General features: G+C 37.8%; 1 long non-coding RNA gene across 1 annotated transcript in view; it reads right to left on the minus strand.

Moving 5' to 3' along the window:
* Positions 1 to 3,609, minus strand: part of LOC118343006 — a 59,355-nt gene extending 55,746 nt beyond the window's left edge. Inside the window, exon 1 of the long non-coding RNA XR_004797520.1 lies at positions 3,475 to 3,609. This is a non-coding gene — a long non-coding RNA (uncharacterized LOC118343006). The remainder of the gene's footprint in view (positions 1 to 3,474) is intronic.
* Between the last annotated feature and the right edge of the window lie 4,632 nt (positions 3,610 to 8,241).

Genomic DNA, 8,241 nt, shown 5'->3' on the forward strand with positions numbered 1-8,241 from the left:
ATAAAGCTATAAGATAAGTAACTTGTGCACACAAGATAAAAAAAATTACTTTTTGGGAATTTAGGGGCTCCGTAAAATATAGTAAATTAGTTACTGTTGTAAAAGTAAACTCCAATAATGTGATAAAATATAATGAAACAATATTATCTGATAAAGTCCTTCATAGGCCCAGTGTGTAGGATTTAGTGGTGAAGTTGCACACTGCAATCACTCCTTTAGATAAATATAGCTCATTATAAGGTAACAAATATGCAATGATTTTTATATTCAAAGAATTATACACTAAAGAAAACATATCTATGAATATTATATTCCATTTCTGCCAATAGATCTTCCTAAATGTTCCACACTGGACCTTTAAGTTACTGTCAGATTCTTCTGGTCAAATCTAATGGACTGGCTTCTTCTCCATGGCAATGGTGGCCTTAGTATTATAGGTAGTGTAGTATTTAGAGCCAAACTGGTTAGCATGACATAACCCTTTATGGCTATTACGTTATCTGATAGATACCTGTGTTTCTATGTTAAAGAACATTGATTACATGATTAAACGACACATTTAAAATGGCAATGAGTGGGGAAAATACTTCCAGAATAAGTGGATCCTCTTAGTTCACCACTCTACTGACTGGAAATCATGGTAGACATTGTTTCTAGTACTACCTGCAGGTTTACATTTTGGGTCAGAGTAAAATGTTTCAACAACTATTGGATGGGTAGCCATAACACATCGCTTTTCATCTAATATCATCAACAGGTCAAATTAAATTTTGTCCATTACTTTCCTATCAGCCTTAGCAGTACTTGTTCTTATTGCTAATTACCACATTAGCATGTCAACATGCAAAACTAACATGGTGAACTGTATTGATAAATATTATACCTGCAAAACATCACCCTGTTAGCATTGCATAGCCTCACTGAGCTACTGTGGTAAAAAAAAATAATCAATTATTATCAATAATTGTGATATGATTCATGATTAGTGATAATGATACATTTTGTTTGGTTTGTCCGTTCAGAGCTACTGAGGAAACATGACTTTTCAACATCGCAGACTCCATAGACTGTCTATAGATATAAACAGCTCATTCTAAGGTAATAAAAAGATAATGATTCCTATATTGAGGTGATTATACACTAAAAACAAAACTGAAAACAGAGTTGTACATATTATATTCTGTTTTTACTAATAGATCATCCTGAATGTTACACACTGAACCTTTAATAGAAGTGAATGAGTAATCCAAGGGCAGTTAACCTGTACTGTATTAGCCTCTAGGACAAATACATGGTTTCACATTTTGCCAAAGTTCCTAAAGCCAAGAACCACTTGAGTGATTAGATGTTTTAGACACATGACAATAGATAACATGTTGATGTTCACATGTAAATGGGCCTGTGTCTTCTGTTTTAAATAAACTATAGAAATGCAAATGAATTGTCCTCCTCTTTCATAGAACCTGAGTTGACCCAAAAAGGCTGCTGATGAGGGTGTTTGAAGAATTTATTTTTATTTCATGCAATCCAAAGATTAAAGGTCCCATATTGTAGAGAATTAGATTTCCATGTCTTGTGTGATTATAAAGCAGGTAGGTGCTGTATAAATACTGTGAAAGTATCAAAAAGCTCATTCCACAGAGAAATGCACACAGCCAGTATTCAGAAACTGTGCCTTTAAACCAACTGTCCCGGACCCTGACCCACCATCCAAGGTTTTTTTTTTTTTTGTTGTTGTTTTAGCTTTTTTCTTTTAACACCAGGGGGTCATTCTGTCACTAGCTAGCAAGCTACAGGACAGTAAAATGTAGAGAAAACGCTATACAATCATTGGATGTCAGGATGCCATTCTGGGAAAAACATTTGGCTGCCTGGACTGGCAGAAAAGCGCGCTGGTGGTCCAAAGCTCCTGTATTAAAAGAAAGTGTTAACACCAACACTGTGGTTGTCCGAGCTCCCAGTCCAGGCAGTGTCAGCTAATTCGACAGGTTACCTGACTGAGCTAACTGAACTAATGGTAGCTACACTTAGCAGCTATAAGAGCCCAAATGAGAGAATGTCAACATGACTTGAGAGGAATTTGAATGTTCAAGAGGCAATTAGAGGGGACTAATGCTAAAAGTCATTGCATTTCAATTAAAGAAGTCACTTTGTGGAACAACTGTAATGAGGAAATTTACAACATTAAACAAATGTCTAAAAATAATACATTGAATGGATATGGGATGGAAGATCAGGGATGGGAGCAGGCACTGTACTACTGGACAGGATTTGTAGATTAATTTTGTATTTTGTGTTTGTTTTATTCAGATTATCTGCTCTTGCTGTGTTTTGAATGTTTTACTTTTGTTTGATTTAACTGAGCTGTGCACTGGTGAAAGTTTGGAAGACTGGGATTCTGGTGAGACGCCATGGTGACACTATGCATGCAACGAGGAGTCTAATACTAATAATAGGATGCTAATACAGCTAGCACAAGCAACAACACGCAATACACAGATATTAAACAGTTTCCAGCCACAACTTATCTACAACTTGGCAAAGGTTTAAGGTAATCTCGGCAGAAAGTCTTTTTTGTCTGTCTATATAAAAAGGAATAAACACAAAAACATGTAATTCTGAAATTCCATTTTTTTCCCATTAAGAAAATAAATTACTTGGGATTCCCTGGTATTATATAAAGTATATGTATTTGAAGGTAAGGAATGTCACTTTTATAGAATTGGCTAATTTCAATTTAGAATAGAAAATAAATGTCTTCATTAAACAAGTGTTAAGAACTCTATCAGATCGCAATGTATTGCATGGAATGGGATTAAAATGCATCGCCCCTGAATCGTATCGTAGGCCATCTATCTAGATACGTATCAGATCATCTTAGAAAGGAGAGATTTATACCCCTAGTAAATAACCATCAGAAGGACTTTTAAATGTGAGAAACAACAAATATTATATTAACAGATATATTCAGAGACCCAGGCTGACAAATGTTGTATAAAATGTCTTGATTGGTACAAAACACCAGTATTTTCTTTTAACCTTTGATTCTCTATCCAGAGAAACTGAACCTCTCTTCTAGTAATATTCAGCTTCATTCATGCTCACTTCAGAGCTGCCCTATAAGACCAGTTTACTATTGGAGCAGTGCAGGGCTAAGTGCCTTGCTTAAGGCCATGTCAAGAGTGTTACTCACTCTTTTTCCCACACACCTTTTCCCTAACTGTGTACACCAACTCATAACCGCCTGCTCACACATACCGCTTCACCACTTCCTAGACAACAGAGCATGTCATTATTTGCACATGCCTCATCAAGCATATTTTTATTTGGCCATATTGTTTTTTTAAAAAGTCTACCTTAACTTTATTTTGCAGAATTGAATTCAAAAATAAGACTTATTAGTGAGTCCATTTTTGAAGAAGACACAATGTCAGACTTCCTTTAAAAGTAACCACCAGGCAGCTTGTTATTCACCTTATCATGACTCTTCTTCTCCACAACAGTTCAACAGCACGTCACAGGCCTCGGGGGCGGGCTGTTATCCCGGCTAAGAGCAGCCAGGCCAAACACAAGTTCCCTAACATGTTCCGAAGTAAAGAGAGAGCAAACAAAATAACAGGGCGGAAACAGCATTCCAAGAGTGCTAAGAATAGCAAACTGGACCCTGTGCTCCCGGCACTAAGTTCACAACTAATCTTAGGCAAGAAGCAGAGTGAGTCTGCGCACGTAGCCAAAACTTTGCCAGGACAATGTGTGTGCTAGGTGACTTAAAGATACAAATAACAGCTATAACCTGGTTTGAATGACACCTCTAAAATATACTTAACAAGTGTACCAATTGAAGGATTTCAGGGATTTAATGTTATTTTATTGTAATTTACAACACAAGGTTGCAGAATGAAATTCAGATACAGTTCCCTTCAGGTTAGAAAAATTAAGTTTATGAGTCATGAAAAATAAAAATATTAACTTGTATGATGAATTGTTGAGTAAGAATTATGAAATGAAAACTGAAAACTGAAAAATGAAACTATGAACCATTTCAATGAATGCAATAATTGCTTACAACATACAGTAATCCACACATAAAAAGGGTCTTCTGGCAGTTACTGGGTTGCCATTTTGAAAAATTTGACAGCTGCTAGAGGTGAAAGATAAACTAGATGAAAGAAGAAAAGATCTTTTATATACTGTCTTCATTGATTTATCTTTCACACAGGGAAGGACGTTCATCACGGAAAGTGACTGTAAAGAGCGCCTCTGGCTTCAGTTGCTGCAGACGTGTCTGTACTGAGTATCATTGACTTGCTATCTGGAAAACTGCATCCCCCTGCGCTTTGATAAAAAAAATGGCCAAAGCGGACGCAACGGTTCTCAGATAAATTGTACCCGGTTCTCCATGCAGTGTCATATGATCTAAACAGCTTTTATCCCACATTTCTAGAGGTTTGACATCTTAAGTGTATACTACAGCATACAAGTGTGCTCTTCTACAGTTGAGATAACAATCTCAGCACAAGGTCTATTGTTCTGGAGCTTTCAATCACATCACACGATCTCCATTAGCAGACAGAGTTTGCCCAGTTGTCAGCAGTTTTCAACAGCAGTTGAAAAAACTCATACAGTTTTGTATACTTTAGATGAATATCCCCAGCACACACACTGCAGCAGTATAAGTCAACAGCAATGTCTAATAACCACCCACACAGCTACAACAGTGATGTTGGAACAAACCTGGATTACCTTCAATGACACTTTTTCACTTCAATATCTGTGCATGGCAGCTACAGGTTGGTTAAGGTATGGCTGATCTCTCCATGTAGTGTTCTTTTTGTTAGTGTCAGAATCTGCCTTGGCTGAATTCATAGTACATCATCCAGCTAGAGCTTGAGCTTGAGCTTGATCAGGCCCAAAAAATTCAGCCCGACTGCATGCAAGACTGAAGAAATTCTGTGTGAGCTCAAACCAAGCATGAACCACAGAAGCAGTTTTGTATTTCCACTTAAAATAGATAAATGAATTACAGGCTAAAGTAAATTACATGGTGTATATAATATAGCACAAATCATTATCGAAAATAATTTACTTATTAATTACAGTGGCATGCATTAAATATTGATTAATACTGATTCATATCTGCTAGCTAGCTACCTAGCTGTCCACAGTCTGGACCAAATCTGACCAACTCAGCTGTGAACAGCACAAGAAGACCACTGTAGTAACTGGTAACGTTACTTACACCCTATCAGACCATATACACGACCTGGCACCCCTGTGGTCAAATATTTGCAGCACATACCAACAGACTGTCCTGCACTGGTGTTACTGACACACATATTCTATCAGAAACCAGCATTAACTGTTATCAGCAAGTTTAAGACTACAGTGCTCATCGTTGTGCCGAATCGACGACACGGTCAGGCCTTCACTTCCCACGTTCATCAAGAGCCTTAAGCGCCCCCATGTCCCTAGCTCCGGATTTCATTTTCCTTCCATTGGAACACTTGTGAAGATATCTGACACTGCAGACCGGAACAGGCCCATCAAGAGGCTGGAGGTTTTGGAATGTTCTGACCCAGTCCTCCTAGCCATCACAATGTGGCCCCTTGTTAAAGTATGCGTCAAATCTCAACCATTGGCCCGATTTTATTTCCTGCTTTCTAACACATCAACTCTTGAGACAAATTGTCACGAGGACAAAATGTTCACTTGCTGCTGCCTAATATATCACACCCACTGACAGGAGCCATGATAACCAGGTAATCAGTGTTATACACTGTCAGTGCTCATAATGTTATGGCTGATCGGTGTAAACAGGGACTTCATTTTCTGTGGCAGCACAAACAACACACAGCCTTTCAGTAACTATTATACGCTACTAGGCCTTACTCTCACACACCGGCAAAGAATCTCTACGACAAACCGGCATAGGATACCCACAAGACCACCTTCCTTAAAGGGGAAGGCATGGCTGGTAACACACAGGTGCAGTTAGGCTGTGAGTGGATTAAGGATCAGATCCTTTACTTAAGTAAAAGCAATAATATCCAACTCCACTAATACTCCACTACCTGTACAGGGGTCCCCCCCCGATGCTGGAAAAAAAAATCCTTTTAAGAGACTACTGCTACCCAGGTCTACATAGGCAATCTGAGTAAGAGGCTAAAATACAATTAAACATTTCCAGGATACTGCAGATTATTTCCAAGATAGTTTTGGGTAATTTTAATCAATTTCCAGGTGTTCGGATGAGGAGCCAAATCAGAACGGCTTGTTGAATCCCATGTCTTCTGACACACACAGCCCTTAAAAGAAGGACTGGGTTGATTTATTTCACAGTTTCTGGGTTGGTAGGCACTCCAGATACCCAAATGCACAGGTGTTACCAATGACACTAATTAAGGCTCAGTTCCATTCAGGTCAAACAGACTCAGGCTGCTGCTATTGTGCATGTTGGCTCACTGGAAAGGCTCTGATACACTAAGAGAGAAATGCTGTGCTGCTGCCTGAAAAGCTGCTGCCTGAGATTACTCTGAGCAGCATGCATGGGAATAAATTACTATATAATATATAGAAATAATATCACTTTCCCCCTGATGGTCTGAATAACTCGCCACATATGTCGCTAGTCGCTTTCCAGAAATAAAGTCGCTAAGTTGGCAACACTGTGTGAGAGTGAGGGGGCGGGGTTAGGAAAGCTGATGCCTATATTTGCTTTTAACATATTCAGGTCATAGATTTTTTCACTTTAAGATAAAATAAGATAATAATAAAAATATTATATTAAGACGAATAAAACAGAAATTGTAGATACATCTTACCATGTTGTTTTCACCAGCTAACCTTAACCATTAGCTTATCTTTTCATTTAAATTGATGAAAATGTCAGCAATGCAATTATCATATCATCTAAATTGTGGTGAATGAACATAATTTGTGCGTACTAAGACTCCATTCGACACAGATCGACACAGGGACGAGTGTTAAACCTGCAGAGTGGTTAAGTCAGTCAGTCTTCTCAACCTTTCCATTATGTTAATGTTTTTATTGCTGATGGGAATATAAAGTTTATGTTGTTGACATTTAAACATGTAACCAAGTTACTGATTTATCTTGAAAAGAACAGGACACAATAGAAAGAGAGAGAATGCAGAGGTAGGCAGCTGAAGACTTAAACGGTATTCACTTTCTATGTAATTTTGTGCTATGATTTCACAGTAACATTATGAAACTACAACTGCAGACTAGAGTCATTCACGAGACCTGCGTCAAACATTGTGTGTGTCTCCTATATGACAATAACGTCATCTATTCATTTAAGTGGCCATTTCTTATTATATGAGTCTCTGTTGGAAACAAGTATTTCAACAGAGGAGACCATGCAGCAGTGACTCATAGGGCATTAACACAACTCAGTATGAACAGACAGTCTTGATGGCTGTGTACAAACAGGCACATTGTGCCACTATTACTCATTACACTGTAAAAAATGTCAATTTGAGCAAGCCATGCTGTATTTACACAGAAACTGAAACAAATTCTACTTCCTGTTTTCCCCTTTGTGTGTTTTGAGGTAAATTCTCTTCAAATTCTGAATCGACAAAAGAGTGATGGCAGTTAGGATACAGTGCCAATAGTACAAACACGTCTTTTCAACTTATTAAAGTGTTAGCAACTTAACTAAGCAAATGAGCTAGCGAGTTTAGTTCAGAGAGCTATATTTTCCATCTCAAATAACTTTCTACTGAATAAAATGGTGTACAATGGTAATTAAAAGACCTGGGGAGAGTCAACAGTAGAAGAATAGAGAAAAATAGGGAGAAAGCTATTGTGACTGACTAGCACTAGCCAGCCGTTAACAAACTTTCTGATGTAACCAGACCTTAATACAGATTTTATAAACCAGAATGAAAAACATAAAGCTGCACAGTCACATTTTTCAATTCCAGTCTGGTCTCCAAGAATGTGTAGTGCAAAATGATCCAGAGGCATGTAATTTGTATTTCAAGGCCACATGTGAAATTTGTCCGCAATGTCATGAAAATAAGTATATCATCATTTGTTTCAACGCAGTTTGGCTCAGCCAGCTTTAGCACGGAGGAGTACCAGATCCAATGATGGAAAGAAAGAGAAACAGTTTTATGATTGGTATGTGAGCTAATACTTTAAATCAGACAATACTTGTGGCTACTTTTAACCAAAGACTTTTTTAAACATGCTGGAGAAGCTTAGTCTAGGTAC

The sequence above is a fragment of the Morone saxatilis genome, unplaced genomic scaffold (assembly GCF_004916995.1).
Source record: "Morone saxatilis isolate NCDOM2014 unplaced genomic scaffold, NCSU_SB_2.0 Contig9, whole genome shotgun sequence".
Classification (NCBI taxonomy): domain Eukaryota; kingdom Metazoa; phylum Chordata; class Actinopteri; family Moronidae; genus Morone; species Morone saxatilis.